We start from the raw sequence: 18,509 nt of genomic DNA on the forward strand, positions 1-18,509 counted from the left end.
TATTGAATTTTGTGAAACCCATATTTTTTCCCAACTTATTGCTTTATTGGTGCAATTTCAAAAGAAAAGCTAGAATTTGAGATGAAACTCCTCAAACTTATATCAAAAACATTCTGGTTTGGAGAAACCGGAATCAGATCTTCTGCGACATCCTTTAATTAAAATCTGTTGACGCTTTGAAGTTATAGCCAGATCTGGGAATTATTTAATCATAAACTCAGATCTGGGAACCATAAATATATTGTCTAATCACAGATCTAAAGGATTTTTACCAAAGTTTGGTGTGCATGCGGATCGCAGTTCTGACTCGCGGGTCGCGGTGCGGACGCCGGAGTGTTGACATGCGGATCGCAGTTCTGACTCGCGGGTCGCGGTGCGGACGTCGGAGTGTTGACATGCGACTCGCTGGTCGCGGTGCGGACGCCAGAGTCTTGCCATGCGGATGACTCGCGGGTCGCGGTGCGGACGCCGGAGTCTTGCCATGCGGATGACTCACGGGTCGCGGTGCGGACGCCGGAGTATTGTCATGTGGATGGCTCGCGGGTCGTGGTGCGAACGCCAGAGTGTTGAAATGACGATGTGCCGTTAACCAAAATGGATTTATATATATATATATATATATATATATATATTAATCCCATATATGATGAAATTATTTGTGATGTCTGAAAGTGACAGAGGCTGACAGCCTGTCACATATTCATGTCAAATTTGTCTCATCAATAGGTATAGAGCATGGTTGGGTTGTACCATACGCTATGTCACTTATACCTTTTCTTTTTTCTCTTCTAGATCCAGAGTATGGTGGACCTCTAATCAAGAGTTTTATTATGATAAAACCCAAGCATGAAGAAAAAAGGGAGCAAATCAAGCAGAGAACTCTAGATCTAGAATGACCTTTTTTATATTTTTGAATTTTTAAAGCACAAACAAACAGATCTGGGAGTATTTTTCAGTTCAGATCTATGAATTTTTGGGTTTCAATCGACAAGATCTGGAAATATTTTTCAGATCTACAAATTTTTGGGACTTTTCATGGAACAGATCTGAAAGAAGAAATCATAGATCTGAGATATTGATGAACAGATCTGAGAACCGAGACGAAAAACAAAGAGTAATTTCTTGTTGTTCTAACAAAGATACGGATGGCGCCAATGAAGAAACATGGATCTACTCCCCTTAACGGGTCCTAGATCCGATGAGTCAACAGGGTAGGATACGGTTAACTGTTGATACGATACGCCTTGATCTTCTTCTCCGGCTGATAGATCTGCCATATAAAAATGGGGGAGTGGAGGTGACTGCTAATAGCTATAATAAAATTAGCAAGAGCAAAGCTCGAGTTCTAGACATAGAGCCCAAAATAAATAAGCTGGGCTTTTTTGATTAATAAACCAGGCACAAACGTATTAATATTAGGCTCAAGACTAGACGTGCACAAAAAACACGAACCTGAAATCGGACCCGAAAAAATACCTGGAACCGGTTTATTTTATACCTGAACCCGTACCCGGCCCTACCCGTAGATATGGATAGGGTATGCATTTCAGTACCAAAACCCATACCCGAACCGGACCCGATTTGTACCCGGTAATACCCGAAAAACCCAAATACTCGATGATCCATAGCCGAAAAATACATGAAAATACCCCTAAAAAGTTCAACCCCTTAAAAAAATTCAATCTATACCCCCAAAAAAACCCGTAAAAAACTCGAAATAAACCGAAAATAGGTTTTTTTCAATACCCGAAAATAAGGTAGTCAAATACCCGATTTAAGAATACCCGGTTTTATACCGGACCCGAACCTTGTACATAGGGTATGGTTTTTAGAGGCAATACCCGGACCCGAACCTGACCCGGGTATTGCTAATACCCGATTTTCCAATACCCAAACCCGGTTTTACACCCGAAACCGGGTATTTGAAAAACCCGATTTATGCACCTCTAGCCTCAACTAACTTTTGAAAAAATAAAAACCATAATAACAACCCGGGCCACCGACTTTTATTAGTTATAATAATATATAATATATTGTTGTACTCTTGGTATTATTTTTTTCCTAATGTTTGATATCTATAATTTATCATCAACAAATTTAGTTGGCTAGTTTTTGTTAACATAATTTAAGACTATAATTTATAATTTATGATTGATACAATTAAGTTGGTTAATTAGTTCTGTCGGGGTATGGTACTAAGAACCCTAATTTATTGTGTTTTGGGCTTATTTTATTATATGGGCTAATGCATTTGTTTTTGGGCTGAGGGGGTTTTGTGGAGGTAACCCTAACTGGGCTAGGCCCATTAGGGTACCATGATGGTGGCCATGAGGCTCCCTATATAAGGAGGTCTCCACCTCCTTATCAAGGGTTGGCAAATAGCTCAATAAGAGCCACCACCATATTTTTGTGTCTGTGAACAGCAGATCACAGCAGCGGTCGGAGCAGAAGCAAGCAAGGCGTGGTTCGTTCATCTCGAAGTCCGTGGAAACATCGTCATGGGTCAGGTCAGATTCATTTCACGTTTCTACATTTGGCGCCATCCGTGGGACGGCAATGAACCACACTTCGCTTCTCGTTTCGGCCCTCCGATCTGTCCATCAGCATCTCAGATCTACGGATCTGTTCATCAGATCTACGGATATGTTCATCAAGATCTACAGATCTGTTCATCAAGATCTCAGATATACGGATCAATATTCCAGATCTGTTCATCAATATTCCAGATCTGTTCATCAATATCTCAGATCTGTTCATCAATATTCCAGATCTGTTCATCGATATCTCAGATCTACGATTTCTTCTCTCAGATATGTTCTTCCGTAGATCTAAAAAATATTTCCAGATCTGGAAATACTATCAGATCTGTTGGAAGAAATACACAGGAAGAAATACTATCGGATCTGAACAATGATCTGGAAATACACAGGAAGAAATACCCGATATTTTGGGGAGAACCCTCATATCTGTGCTGAATCAGATCTGGGTTCGCTCACGCGTCAAGCATGCTCAAACGTCAAGCATGCTCAAACATCAAGTATGCTCACGCATCGATGCTCAAGCATCCAGCATGCTCACGCATCGATGCTCAAACATCAAGCATGCTCAAACATCAAGTATGCTCACGCATCGATGCTCAAGCATCAAGCATGCTCACGCATCGATGTTCAAACATCAAGCATGCTCAAACATGCGCGCAGGCACCGAGCGCGCGAAAGGTCAACCCACAAGATACAGACCGAGGCTTAAAAGCAAGATGTCATGAAGACACAGCCAAAACCTATGTTCATGGCGCATAGCACATGCTCAAGCATGCTCAAGCATCAAGCATGCTCAAACATTTGCATGCTCACGCATCGATGCTCAAGCATCAAGCATGCTCAAGCATCAAGCATCCTCACGCATCGATGCTCAAGCATCAAGCATGCTCAAACATCTAAGTATGCTCACGCATCGATGCTCAAGCATCAAGCATGCTCACGCATCAAGCATGCTCAAACATCAAGCATGCTCGAGCATCAAGCATGCTCAAACATCAAGCATGCTCACGCATCACACATGCTCACACATCACAGATGCTCACGCATTCAAAATCTCTAGATCATGCGCGCCACCGCGGATCAACTTCGGATTCCGCATGCGCGCTCCCGGCGATCACTCTTCGCCACAGCGGTTTGCATTCGCGCCACCGCATACATGTTTTTGCATACATGTTTCACACTTCCTTTTATTAATTTGAGCAATATGACAACATTATATTAACATCAAACTAAAAATAAAACGAAGTAAAACATACATGCGCGAGCTTCAAGCTCAAACGCGTTGACGAGTCTTAACTCTAAAACGTCAGGGCCTTAGCCCAAAAATATGAGCCTTAGCTCAAACTTAAAAGTTGGGAATCCTCATAAACCCACAGGCCTCGCGCCAAGGGTGGAATACTTAAACCCACAGGCCTCGCGCCAAGGGTGGAATACATGGACCCACAGGCCTCGCGCCAAGGGTGGAATACTCATAAACCCACAGGCCTCGCGCCAAGGGTGGAATACTCATAGACCCACAGGCCTCGCGCCAAGGGTGGAATACTCATAGACCCACAGGCCTCGCGCCAAGGGTGGAATACTCATAAACCCACAGGCCTCGCGCCAAGGGTGGAATACTCAAACCCATATGGCTACGCGCCATACTAAAAGGTTCGGCCACGAGCCGCGCAAGCACCTGTGACATCATTATTATTATCTGGCCGTTTGTGCCTCCATTATTATTTTGAAGACAAGCCGGGATAGTCATCCTGCGCAGAAGAGGCCCTTGTCGGCCAGTCAGTATCATCATATTACAGCTCGTAAGCCGCCTCACGCGCCAGCTTTATTATTTTACAGCTCGTAAGTCGCCTTGCGCGCCAGCTTCATTATTCTACAAGCTCGTAAGTCGCCTCGCGCGCCAGCTTCTTTATTATCACAGCTCGTAAGTCGCCGCGCGCGCCAAGCTTTATTATTCTTAGCTCGTAAGTCGCCGCGCGCGCCAAGTTTTATTATTCTTAGCTCGTAAGTCGCCGCGCGCGCCAAGCTTTATTATTCTTAGCTCGTAAGTCGCTTCACGCGCCAGCTTTATTATTTTACAGCTCGTAAGTCGCCTTGCGCGCCAGCTTCATTATTCTACAAGCTCGTAAGTCGCCTCGCGCGCCAGCTTCTTTATTATTACAGCTCGTAAGTCGCCATTCGCGCAGGCTCTCATTATTCTACAAGCTGGTAAGTCGCTTCACGCGCCAGCTTTATTATTCTACAAGCTCGTAAGTCGCCTCGCGCGCCAGCTTCTTTATTATTACAGCTCGTAAGTCGCCTTACGCGCAGGCTCTCATTATTCTACAAGCTGGTAAGTCGCTTCACGCGCCAGCTTTATTATTCTACAAGCTCGTAAGTCGCCTCGCGCGCCAGCTTCTTTATTATTACAGCTCGTAAGTCGCCATACGCGCAGGCTCTCATTATTCTACAAGCTGGTAATTCGCTTCACGCGCCAGCTTTATTATTCTACAGCTCGTAAGTCGCCGCGCGCGCCAAGCTTTATTATTCTTAGCTCGTAAGTCGCCGCACGCGCCAGCTTTATTACTCTCAGCTCGTAAGTCGCCTTGGCGCAGGCTTTTATTATTCTCAGCTCGTAAGTCGCTTCGCGCGCAGGCTTTTGTTATTATTATAGCTCATAAGTCGCCTCGCGCGCAAGCTTTATTATCAGGCCCCGCGCCACTATTATTATGATGCGTGCTATATCTTATTCATACTAGTGCACCATCATCATCATAAGGATCACAACATGTCACCATCATGGAGAAAACCTCCCAAAACTCAAAGACAAGGTCAAAGAAAAGGGAAGAAACCGCCTCACGATCTAGCACACCTTATAAAGCCCAGTGCTCCACCTAAACGCTTGCACGCCTAGGAGCAACACTGGACTTGGGGGGCTTGTCGGGGTATGGTACTAAGAACCCTAATTTATTGTGTTTTGGGCTTATTTTATTATATGGGCTAATGCATTTGTTTTTGGGCTGAGGGGGTTTTGTGGAGGTAACCCTAACTGGGCTAGGCCCATTAGGGTACCATGATGGTGGCCATGAGGCTCCCTATATAAGGAGGTCTCCACCTCCTTATCAAGGGTAGGCAAATAGCTCAATAAGAGCCACCACCATATTTTTGTGTCTGTGAACAAGAGATCCTCTGGATTTCTTAGCGGTCATCTCCACACCCCCAAAAGTCACAGCAGATCACAGCAGCGGTCAGAGCAGAAGCAAGCAAGGCGTGGTTCGTTCATCTCGAAGTCCGTGGAAACATCGTCATGAGTCAGGTCAGATTCATTTCACGTTTCTACAAGTTCTAAACACTATTGATTTCTAAGAAGAGAATGCTCTTGTTTTGCCGGTGTAATTATATATATAGACGGATCTAGAAAGGAATTTGAAGGGCTCGTTAGCATACATTCGACAGACTAAACTTTTTGTTAGTATTGGTATTCAATGTTGTCGATTTCTTATACTTTGAACTAGAAGGAGAAGAAAAAAATCATGAAACTGAATTTTCTTTCAGTCAAAACAACGCGCGGGGGAAACCACCTAGTTACTAAATATAAACGTTAATTAATATTCTTTGCAATGCTAATATTTTGACATAAAAGAGAAAACTGTGTGCCAACAAAAAACTGTCATGAATTTATTTTGTTGGTCAAAAGAACCTTGTAACAAACAGGCACACACAACTGGTATTGTTGAGGAATTTACAAGTTACAACAACTATTTCAGAGTTCATGAAACCCAAAAATAAAAAAAGGGAACTTATGATAAAAATATATATATGTAAGTCCTCTCATCACTCTCACTCACTATCTCTGTGGGAAAAAAAATCAAGAAATGTTAACACGCTTCACTGCTTTCGGTTCCCATTTTTCTTCTTCGTTTCAACTCCAGTTGCTTGCCTTCCATTGCGCGCTGGCTGCTGAGCTTGTCTACTGATAACGGTTGCTTTTCGTGATGGTGAGGGTAAACGTCTTGGAATCATTGACCTGATTTCATCATCATCATCATCGTACTCAGTATATCCCACCAATAGCTATGCTATGGTAGGGTCTGAGGAGGGTAAGATGTAGACAGCCTTACCTCTATCCCATAGGGATAGAGAGGCTGCTTCCGGTGAGACCCCCGGCTCGATAGTAGTTTTGCATCAAGCCTTGGACATAAGGCACATAGCACTCAATCATCGGGACACCGGCTGATCGGTGCATGTGCCATTGTCTTTCGGCTATCAACGCCACCACATGATGCCTGATTAACCTTCCGCCACTTTTAACGTTATTTTCACGAGATTAGTAAAATAACGTCAAAATTAGTGCAATTTTACTTTTGCCCACCCGAGGGTTCACACATATATACATTATATGCGTACACCGCAAGCAGGGCGTATTGACCTGATTTAGTTGGTCAAATCATTAATCATATTTGTGATATATAGAAACTGAATCATTATAACATATATAGTAATATTAAATAATTACAAGTTGAAAGTAGTCCAAAATTATTTTAAACTTTTATTTATAAATTCTTTATTAAGGAATCCGGTCAAAACTGGTCATTTTTGGTACATGTCGAAAACAAGTGCCAAATTTTTTGTCTTTTTTAAAAAATATATAAAGTTTTAATGATTGTTAAAAAAACATTATTATTACACTAATAATCTAGATCTTTTATACTTGAAACAAGAACAAGGTCATTAGGATTACCTCAATCCGGGCTTTTTGTTGGTTTCCATTGGAATTATTCTTATTATTATTAACTTTGGACATTGTTGGAAGTTTAGCATGACTGAATTGCCAAAGCAGATCAGGTTCAGATGAGTCACTGGTGGCAGCATCAAGTTCATCCACACCATCAGTAGTCACAACCTCGAACCTGTTTCCACCTTCAAATATTGTATAAGATTGTTCCGAGTATAACTTGGAAGGATCCGGAACATATTTTTGGTAAAATGCATCAGAAATTGCAGCATTTTCGGCTTCCCAGCATCGGGCTGCATCTTGTTTGTTTACCATGACCTTATCAACCCAGTCACCCGAGCCCGTGTCTGTCATCTTCTAGATATGCTTCTCCTGCACCGCTTACTGGAGGCCATTGCGGTGAATTTGCTAGTAGTTCGTCTAGATCAAAGCTTTGTGTTTTCTGCCTTATTCTAGATTTCTTGCCAATCTGAAAAGATAGATAATGAGCCCGATTCGGATTAACGGTTTAACTCATTTGACATGTTCCATAATGTGACTATCTATTAATAATTAAAAAATTACCTCGGCGTTGCTTACTTCAGTCCTTGGTTTCCTACGACTTTTTGGCTCATGGTACGAATCCACCTGTTGTAAGTTAGGAGGGGACCGGGATGACAGTTTGCCACCCGGACTTCCAGATATCTTGTGTTGCGCATTTTCCTGATCACCTTCTTTCCTTGCAAGAGCCGCCTTAAGATCGGCAATCTGTAACATTAAACATATATATTTTAATCTAAACAATCTCTTAAAATCAAAATATAGATATACAAAAAAAGGGTATGTGAATAAGACCTGTTCTTTGAGGTCTTTCACATCTGAACTATCCTTGTGCACTTGAGCTGCACCAAGTTCAACGATTGCGACCCGTTCAGCAAACTTAAGTGTACTAAGTGTTTCACCAACAGCATTAAGTTCTGGGCTTATATGAACAAACATCAATGTCTTTGCTTGTCCTCCTAATAACACATGCACAAAACAAAAACAAAAAATTAAAACTTGAAAGCAAAAAGAAGTAAAGAGTTAAAAAAAAATATATAACTTGAAAGCAAAAGAGTGGAAAAAAATGAAAAATGGAAGCAAAAAAGTGTAAATACAAAAAAAAAAAAAAAGTTAAGTTTGAAAGCAAAAGGGTGTAAAGATTGGAAAAAAAAAATAAAAGTTGAAGGCATAAAGGAGTAAAGATTGATAAAAATTAAAACTTGGAAGAATAAAGGAGTAAAGATTGATAAAAATTAAAACTTGGAAGCATAAAGGAGTAAAGATTGATAAAAATTAAAACTTGGAAGCATAAAGGAGTAAAGATTGATAAAAATTAAAACTTGGAAGCATAAAGGAGTAAAGATTGATAAAAATTAAAACTTGGAAGCATAAAGGAGTAAAGATTGATAAAAATTAAAACTTGGAAGCATAAAGGAGTAAAGATTGATAAAAATTAAAACTTGGAAGTAAAAGGGAGTAAAACTTGAAAAAATTGAAGCTTTACAAAGACTTGTAATCTACCAAGTGAATCTTGAAGTAGTTGTGTGAGTTTGCTGTTTCTGTAAGGCACATGTGAGTTCTTTTGAGCAAGAGATGAGATCACATCGCCTAATGCGGACAGGGATTTGTTAATATGCTGTGCCTCTTTTAATCTGTCTCCAGCCACCTCTGATTTGTCAACTCTTTCACTGCCAGCAAGATCAACCAGATGCATACAACCACGCAGAACATTTCATTACATGATTTACATCATTCAAAGTTCAAACACCTACTTGTTCCAAATCAGATGCTTCAAAGGTAGGTAATCCCATTTGTTCCACAGCAACCAGAAAGTTTCTAACATTTTCAAAACATTGATATATCGATAAAGCCGCTCCGTCTGGTACAGAAGCCGAATCACACGGACCTTCAACCACCTGAATGTTTATATATGATCAAGAATTCAAGATTTTAAACAACTTTGAATAAAGTTACAAACTTTAATAATATTATTACAAAATTTACAATTTTAATAAAAACTACCTTATTAACAGCTCCTGGGTCAACCTTATTAATCACATAGCAAAGAAATTAAGCCACTTTTTAAAGCAACTCTAAACTCTTCCTCAGAAGGCTGAGCTGGCAAATCTTTTGCACCAACAATTCCAATCATTTTTCTCATCCAAGCAGTGGCTTCATATCTTCTTGTTGCTATAATCCAGTTATTATTATTATATAATATAAATTGTAATCCCCTAATTAACAAAACTAATTATGATTAAAGAAACCAAATATTAAAAAAGTTAAACATACCAGCTTCCTCGGCTCTACGCGAATCCATATCAAGTTCGGGTCGATTATTATTATCGTGTTGTTGAAGAACAGATTCCATTACATTTGCCACAGAGAAAGATAATGCACCATTGGCTGCCATCATCAACTTATTTTTAATCTTTAATGTACCAACATTAAAACTGAACTTGTTTAATTCAGAATTTGGAATCTGTTGTGTTTAGAAGCAAAGATCAGAAGTGATCATATATATATATAAATGAATATATGATTGTATATAAAAGAATATGTGGGGTTTCGAAGCTTGGTTGCTTGGTCTGTAAAACAGAGGAATAATAATAAGTTTTTATAAAAATAATAATATTAGGGAGGCATTTTTGGTATAAGATGCTAAAATAACATTAATAATTCTTCACTTTTAAATTTGAATATAAGCCCGCTTAACTTAACTTGTTGTTCAACTGGTAGTTACTTTCAACTTTAAAGATCCAGCCGTCCTGTAGACTTTTTTAATTACTTTCCTTTTTATTTTTTTTTTATTTAAGCTAAAGGGTATTTATTTATTTATTACTATTAGTGGTGTACGCTCCATTCATATTTCATACACCCGAAACACGTGACATACCGCATACGAGTATGTTTTCAAATGATTTAAAACTATAAAAAAGGACAAATAAAATAAGAAAAATGAGGTGTGTGTTTTTTTAAACTTCACTTATTATTAGGGAGAAAATAAATAACTAGAATTCATACATCATATCTATTAATATATTTACAAATATTTTCTTTAACCCGTGTGTCACACGGAATATAAGCTAGTTTATATTATATTTATGTACACGTATTCATGCAAATATTTTTTTAGAACGCCGACTTTCTTGTATTCATGTAAATATTTTTTTATATTATATTTATGTACACGTATTCATGTCAATTTTTGGAGAGTCTCATTGCCCCCGCTCTGGCCAGACTATGTTGTCTTAACCGGGTCCACGATAGCTTTCAGAGTTTGGCTTGCTGTTCCCCCGGGAAACCATATCGTTGGCTACCACTTGACAGTCGTTGTGTCACCACAAAAGCAGAACTCTCTGACGTAACACACGGTGGGACGAAACCCAGGTGGGCTCAAGGTTCAAACTAACAACCTTTGCACAAGGCCTAGCTCAAATCCTTCATTACCAATATTCACCTAAAGTGATACAAATGAGATTCAAATTTGAGTCTCCATTGGAGAACCCAAACCTCCTACCACGTCATGTGAATGGGCAATTATTATTAAACAAGCGTATATAAATGTAAATGTGCGGTTAAACGATCGTATGGTCATGTAAACAGACGTTTAACTCTTAGATATCTCTTAAGTGGTTGTATAACATCATATGAGTAGTGGTGTGTGCTTTGTGACTGTCGTCGTAGCACGAATTTCACATTAGAAAACCAATCTTGTTTATTCGTGTTAAGGGCCTATTTTCTTAGGATTTTCATCTAGTTTTTAAAAATTGGTGTTGGATCCGTAGTTAGACTAAGCTAAACTCTTGATTCATTTAGACTAGATAAATCCTAGCTAAACTTTGATATTTTATATGCTATTTTTGTGATGAATATTATGTTGATGACTTTAGCACTGCTATGAAACTCTAATAATTACGTGTGCTTGCTTGATTAGACGAAATGTTTGATCTCATGAGCATCTTGGCATATCATGTTGGAAAACCGTATGTAGTGTTCAAATCATTCGAGTAGGAATGGCTTATTATCATAAATTCTCATCTCTATAGGTCTATATTTGGTTCTTACAGGTATTATACTATATATACGATAAGTATATTTTCATATTTGTTGTGTTTTAGATCTTAGGTGAATATCATTTCTATACATGTAAAATCAATTTATGTGAAAAATCATTATTATAAATATACATACTTCGACACACATAATCCACTACCATGTGATTGGTTACAGTATCAGCAAGAACCAAATGTAAGGATGCGAGTGCACTACAAACGCCCAACAAGCTTCAAAGTGAACCTAAATTGTCAAGAACGAATTGATAACGGAAACACAAACGAGTACACAATATTTAGGGTAAACTCGCGTATTATTATAATCAAGAAACTAGCACAAAACTTGAATACAATAATCCCTCTCACTTATACAATAACCCTAACATGGCTATGTATTTATAGGGATACCCTAACTTGGTTAACAAGTAGTTACCAAATATAAAAGCCCAATTGTAACCCCATTAACCCATTACATCATTAATGAATTCCATAGGCCCAATAGGTCCAACCCGGTCACCGACACGTGACGGGACTAGTAATATGGAAATTACCAACAATCACCCCCTAATTTCCTACTCGAAACTAGGAGATCTTCAACACCGAGCAATCTTCTCATCTCGTCAAACTTGATTCTCGCAAGTGCTTTCGTAAGAATGTCAGCTCGTTGTTCTTTGCCACTAATATGCTCCACCGCTAACTCCTTCTGCTCCACGCATTCCCGTATATAGTGAAATCGGGACTTTATGTGCTTGCTCCGACTATGAAAAACGGGATTCTTAACCAAGGCAATCGCCGATGTGTTATCAATCTTTAACACCACTTCTTTAAATTTCCTTCCGGTCAATTCCGCCAACAATTCACCTAACCATACGGCTTGTCCCGCAGCTGAGCTCGCCGCCATGTATTCCGCCTCGCATGATGACAGCGCTACGGTGCATTGCTTCTGTGAGCACCAAGAAATCGGGGCTCTCCCATAATAAAACACATGACCGGTAGTGCTTCTTCCATCATCTTCATCAATGTTATGGCTACTATCACTGTACCCGATCAACTCCTTTGATCCACCTCGTTTATACCTGATCCCCCATCCAACAGTTCCTTGAATAAACTGAAAAATTTGTTTAATTACTGCCAAGTGAGACTTCTTTGGAGTTTGCATATATCTACTAACCATGCCAACCGAGAACGCCAAATCGGGTCGAGTGTTTAACAAGTAACGAAGACACCCAACCAACTTTCGGTACTTCGTTGCATCTGCGTCACCATCATCCTCGGCTTTAGACAATTTAACATTAGGATCCATGGGTACACTTTTAGGATAACAATCCTCCATCCCGGCTTCTTTCAATAACCTTCAAGCATAAGCACTTTGATGGATTTGAATCTCATTCTCCAACTGTGAGACTTCGATTCCGAGATAGTAAGTAAGCATTCCCAAATCAGACATTTCAAACTTCTTGGACATCGCAAGTTTGAACTGATTAATATGATCGTTATTTGAACCCATAACGACCAAATCATCGACATACACGCCAACAATAATAATATCGGTTCCAATCAATCTCCGATACACCGCTTGTTCATTAGAGCACCTCGCAAATTTCAAACCCGTTAGAATACCGTCAAGCTTGGTATTCCACGCTCGTGGTGCTTGCCTCAAACCGTATAAAGCCTTGGTTAGCCTGTAGACCTTGTTTTCCTCCCCGGGTTTAACGAACCCATCTGGTTGAGAAACAAAGACCTCTTCTTGTAGCTCCCCATGTAAAAATGCCGACTTTGCATCCAAATGATGTAATTGTCATCCTTTAGTAGCTGCAATGGCAATGAGCATACGTACGGTTTCAAGTCTTGCCACCAAGCAAAGACCTCGTCAAAATCGACTCCAGGTTGTTGCACATAACCCTTTGCCACGAGTCTTGCTTTATATTTATTAATTGAACCATCTGCATTTCTTTTCACCTTGAAAACCCACTTCAATCCGATAGCTTTAGCCCCTTTCGGTAACTCGGTCAACTTCCATGTGGCGCTTCGTTTAATGGATTCGAGTTCCGTTTGCATAGCCTTTATCCATTCCGGCTTGGATTTTGCTTCACCAAAATTCCTCGGTTCACCTTCTTCTAACAGAAGAAGTTCAATGTGCTCCACTTCCGAACATAGGACATAATCATTGAACTTAACCGGTGCGATCGGAACACGTGTAGATCTTCGTAAGTTACTTTCTGGTTCATTATGTGTTGTTGTCGCCAAAACATTTGCTGCTAGTGTCACTAAACTGGATGCTGAGTTGTTGGAATTAGCGACCAGAGTGTCAGAATCTGTCGCTAAAGGTGCTGATTGACTGCCTGAATTAGCGACAGAAGCTGTCGCTGATGCTGTTTCAGAATTTGGCGACAAGGCTGAATAGTCGTCGCTAATGTTGTTGCTTCCCATAGGCTCGGTTACAACTTTCCAAACTCCGGTATCAATAACCCCATTCCAATCAACCCAAAATAAACCCGGTGCTAGCTCCGTTTCTTCATTGGATTGACCCGAATTAGACCAAACCCATGTCTTCTTCTCGTCAAAAACCACATCACGAGCTATCACAACCTTCTGGGTATTTGGATCGAACAACCGGTAAGCTTTGGACCCGGTCTCGACTCCGATATGCACTAAAATCCTCGAACGATCATCGAGTTTTTTCAAGTGAGTGCCCACTATCTTTGCTTACGCCACACAACCGAATACTTTTAAATGAGCAATATTCGGTTTCTTTTCTTTCAACATCTCATATGGCGTCTTCTCTTTTAGGGCACGAGTAGGAATCCGATTCTCGATGTACGTGGCATGTCAGATTGCCTCACCCCATAGGTAATTCGGAACACCAATTGCTTTTAACATACTCTGTGTCATCTCCAATAAGGTTCGGTTCCGTCTTTCAACCACCCCGTTTTGTTGAGGTGTGTACGGTGCTGTTAGATGTCTTTGAATGTCTTCCATGTCAGAAAACTGGTTGAACTCATGTGAGGTAAACTCACCACCTCGGTCGGTTCGAAACGTCTTGATCTTTTTCCCGACATCACTTTCAACCAATTCTTTAAACTTCTTGAAAGCTTCAAACGCCTCATCTTTGGCCTGCAACAAATACGTCCAAACAAATCGTGAGTAATCATCGATTAAAACAAAAACGTACCTGTTACCCGGTATTGTTGGAGGGGTAATCGGTCCACACAAATCACCATGCACAAGTTCTAAGTAGGAAAGGATTGCCTCGTTTGCTTCCTGACCAAACAAGATTCACATAACTTGTTTTCATGGGTAACGCCACACATCCCTTCAACCATCTCCCTCCTAGCCATTAGCTTTATTGACTCGAAGTTCAAGTGGCCAAGCCTTGCATGCCACAACCAACTTGTTTCTTCAATTCGGCTAAGTAAACTAACCGGTTTACCAATCTTTAATTGTATCCGGTATAGCCAATTAGGGGAACGAGTCACCTTCATCAATAACCTACCTTGTCCATCATGCATCGTAAGGTAGTTATCTTTTATATGAATATCACACCCGTGTTCCGAGGCTTGACCGAGACTAATAATATTGCTACGAAGACTCGGTATAAAATAAACATCCGTAAGAAAACGATGTTCACCACTTTTAGCCTCAAATAAAATCGACCATTTACCGCTTATATCAACATATGAGTCATCCCCAAACTTAACATTTCCCATGACACGATTGTTAAGTTCAGAAAAGAAAGACTTGTTACCCGTCATATGGTTACTTGCGCCGTTATCCAAGTACCATTCATCAACATCTTTAGACTCGTAGTTTCCGGGTATAACCTTCTTTTCATTCAAGAACACCGTTTCTTGAACACTCTTAATCATAAACAATGATGGATCCCTTGTATCGGATGCTTCGGCTAACTTTGCTTCACCTTTAACTTTCTGTTTTCGGTTGGGACACTTATGGACAAAGTGTCCAAACTCATCACATCGATAACATTAAACCTTTGAGAGGTCACGGGTTTTGCCCTTATGCTCACGGTTTTCCCGGTTCATGACGTTTTCTTGATTACCACGGTTTTGACTCGACCCGCGACCACCTCGTCCTCGCCCTCCTCCACGTCCACGACCTCCACGGGTGGACTCACGATCATTGTACCGACTACTTGAGGATTCAGACCTTTGAAACATAAGCTTACCTTGGGTTTCAGAATGCATGTCTTCTTCCCGAATCCGCTCCTCGTATGCTTTTAAACGTCCCACCACGTCTTCAAACCCAACAGTTTTGAGATCCAATGTTTGTTCAAGAGACGCAACAATTTGAATAAACTTACTTCGGGGTAGACTTGAAAGGAACTTCTTGACCATCTTAGTTTCCTTGATCATCTTTCCTAAACTCGTCGCCTTCGACGCCGTACATGAGAGTTTCGCCACAAACTCATCAATGGTCTCCGTCTCTTTCATCCTCATACCATCAAACTCGTTCATAAGAGAGTGCAATCTTGCCTCCTTAACCCGATCAACCCCAAGATTACGCGTCTTAATCGCGTTCCAAATCTCCTTAGCCGAATCAAGATTACCCACTTGCATGATTGTCGCTTCCGGGATCGACTAATAAATCAACGCTATCGCGATGTTGTTTTTATCATCATCGGTTGCACCCGGATCAATGGTAGTCCAAACCTTATGAACGTTCAAGAGTACCTTCATTTGAATAGCCCATGCCGTGTAATTGGTAGAGGTAAGCATGGGACTTTGGAACGCATTCGGGTTCCCACTCCCGCTTACACCGCTCGTCTTAACTGTTTCTGTTTCACTCATCGTTCTTCGTAAAACTCCAACCACGCAAACAAATCAATCGACCTTTGTGAACCAAGGAAAAAATAATAAAACCAACGTATGTTATTATTTTCCCTTTTGAGGTTCACGTTAATAGCAACAAAAGAAATCTCTATTTTTTTGTCTTCTGTTGGCTTTTTTCCCTCTTCGCCAGACCCCAAAAAAATATCACAAACTCTGACTTGTATTACCCAACAACCATTCAAAAGAATTCTTATCCCTTTGTATTTAATTCAAAAATCCTTTTCTTGTACGACGTAACTTTGGCGATGAGATATCGAGTGGAACGATCACTGCGTGGAACAATTAATACAAAAGTCTTAACCGGCTCTGATGCCAATTCAAGAACGAATTGATAACGGAAACGCAAACGAGTACACAATATTTAGGGTAAACGCACGTATTATTATAATCAAGAAACTAGCACAAAACTTGAATACAATAATCCCTCTCACTTATACAATAACCCTAACATGACTATGTATTTATAGGAATATCCTAACTTGGTTAACAAGTAGTTACCAAATATAAAAGCCCAATTGTAACCCCATAAACCCATTACATCATTAATGAATTCCATAGGCCCAATAGGTCCAACCCGGTCACCGACATGTGACGGGACTAGTAATATGGAAATTACCAACAAATTGATGGGGCACAAGCTTGTCACACCATAATGCACTCTCGTGTGATTGGTTACCGTACAATGATAAGTGTGTATACATGCTCGTATGGGTTGTTATAAGCTTTATGTTTGATACTTATCTTGTATATCTTTTTAAATCCTGCTTATCTCACTTTTAGATTAAAATACCATAAGATACATAACATAATGAAATCTTAGTCTTGTTGGGTTTAATACGGATGTAGCCCCGGCCCGTCTTGGGCTTGGGCAGTTGAAGACTAGAAGGGTTGAATGGGTTGGCCACCCACTCAACTTTAGTGGCATGTTTTATATTATTTCTTGTAACTTATGGAGAAAGAAATAAACCCTAGTTAGCCTCCCTATATAAACAAATGTTGTATCTGGTAATTTTGTGAGCACCTCAATAAAAGAAGAGACCCTGTTCCTTCCCCGTGGACGTAGGTTGCACACCGTGACCGAACCACGTAAATCCCGTGTTCATCTTTACTTTACTGCATTATAATATTATTATTGTTTGAAACTGATTTGTGTGATTGTGATAAACCCACTGCCGCCACCATGAATTATTAATATATTGCAATACTTGTTTTACAATTGTGTTTGTGCACGTGTTGGTGAAGACATCACCATCATATTATATTATTATTGCAATCATTAATTAACAGTCATACTCAGCCATTGCCGATCTCAGTTCATAACATAAGCAGGCCGTTGCTAAGGAATATTGTCGCCGACCAGCTTGTTTCAGGTTCTGATTTCGGTTTAGTTTTGGGTTGTTTATTTCTGTTCAGTTTACTTCTCATATATTCCGCTGCATGTTTTATTCGTTTTAGAAATAAATTAGAAATACCGTTAAGTTATTAAGGCCCGAGCCGTTGTATTGTATTGATACAGAAGGATCTAGATGTGGATTTGGAGGAACCGCCAGAGAAGAAGATTACAGATGAGTGGAAAGCTATTGACACGAAGGAGAAGTCAACGATTAGGCTTTCCTTGTTAATGAACGTGGTGTACAACATCTTAGATGAAACCACGGCGCATGGAATCATGGAGGCGTTGTCAAACATGTATGAAAAGCCATCATCTGCAAATAAGGTGTTCCTAATCCGGGAGTTGGTAAACACACGCATGAAAGAGGGAGGTTCTGTTACCGAACACATATACACCTTAAATTCTCACCTGAGACGTTTATCATCGGTGAAGTTCAAGATTGATGACGAATTGCAAGCTTGCCTACTTTTATCTTCATTACCTGACAGTTGGTCAGGAACAATCACTGCAGTCACCAGTTTAGTTGGATCGGATGCTTTGACTTTCAATAAAGTTCGTGACCTGATTTTGAATGAAGATTCTAGAAGGAGGAATAATGGAGAATCACTAAGCACTTTGCTAAGTGCTGAAGGTAGAGGGAGAAGCAAGAACAGAGGAGGCAATAAGGGTAGATCAAAATCTAGAAAAAGAAGAAAGTCTAGGCCAATAAAAGATATTACTTGCTGGAACTGCTAGGAGAATGGGCATTTTAGAAGTCAATGTACCAACCCTCCAGCACCTCAACAGAAAAAGGAAGTAAATGCTGCTACAAAATAAGTTTCAGATAATGGAGCCCTAGTATGTTGTGTTGAGAACACAGTTGAGTCTTGGATCATGGACTCTGGTGCGTCTTTCCATGCTACGTTTAGCATAAAGAGCTTGAAAAATGTCAGAACAGGAAAC

General features: G+C 40.2%; 1 pseudogene across 1 annotated transcript; it reads right to left on the reverse strand.

Moving 5' to 3' along the window:
* Positions 1-7,221: 7,221 nt before the first annotated feature.
* On the reverse strand, positions 7,222-9,886 carry LOC143623302 (kinesin-like protein KIN-14I; annotated as a pseudogene). The gene is made up of 7 exons (XR_013151869.1): positions 9,565-9,886; positions 9,295-9,462; positions 9,045-9,188; positions 8,794-8,998; positions 8,086-8,249; positions 7,816-7,998; positions 7,222-7,720 (listed from the first exon to the last, which is right to left on the reverse strand). The product of XR_013151869.1 is annotated as a kinesin-like protein KIN-14I (transcript).
* Between the last annotated feature and the right edge of the window lie 8,623 nt (positions 9,887-18,509).

Source organism: Bidens hawaiensis, unplaced genomic scaffold, assembly GCF_021521415.1.
Source record: "Bidens hawaiensis isolate Kalapana, Puna unplaced genomic scaffold, B.hawaiensis_p1.1 tig00003372_1, whole genome shotgun sequence".
Lineage (NCBI taxonomy): Eukaryota > Viridiplantae > Streptophyta > Magnoliopsida > Asterales > Asteraceae > Bidens > Bidens hawaiensis.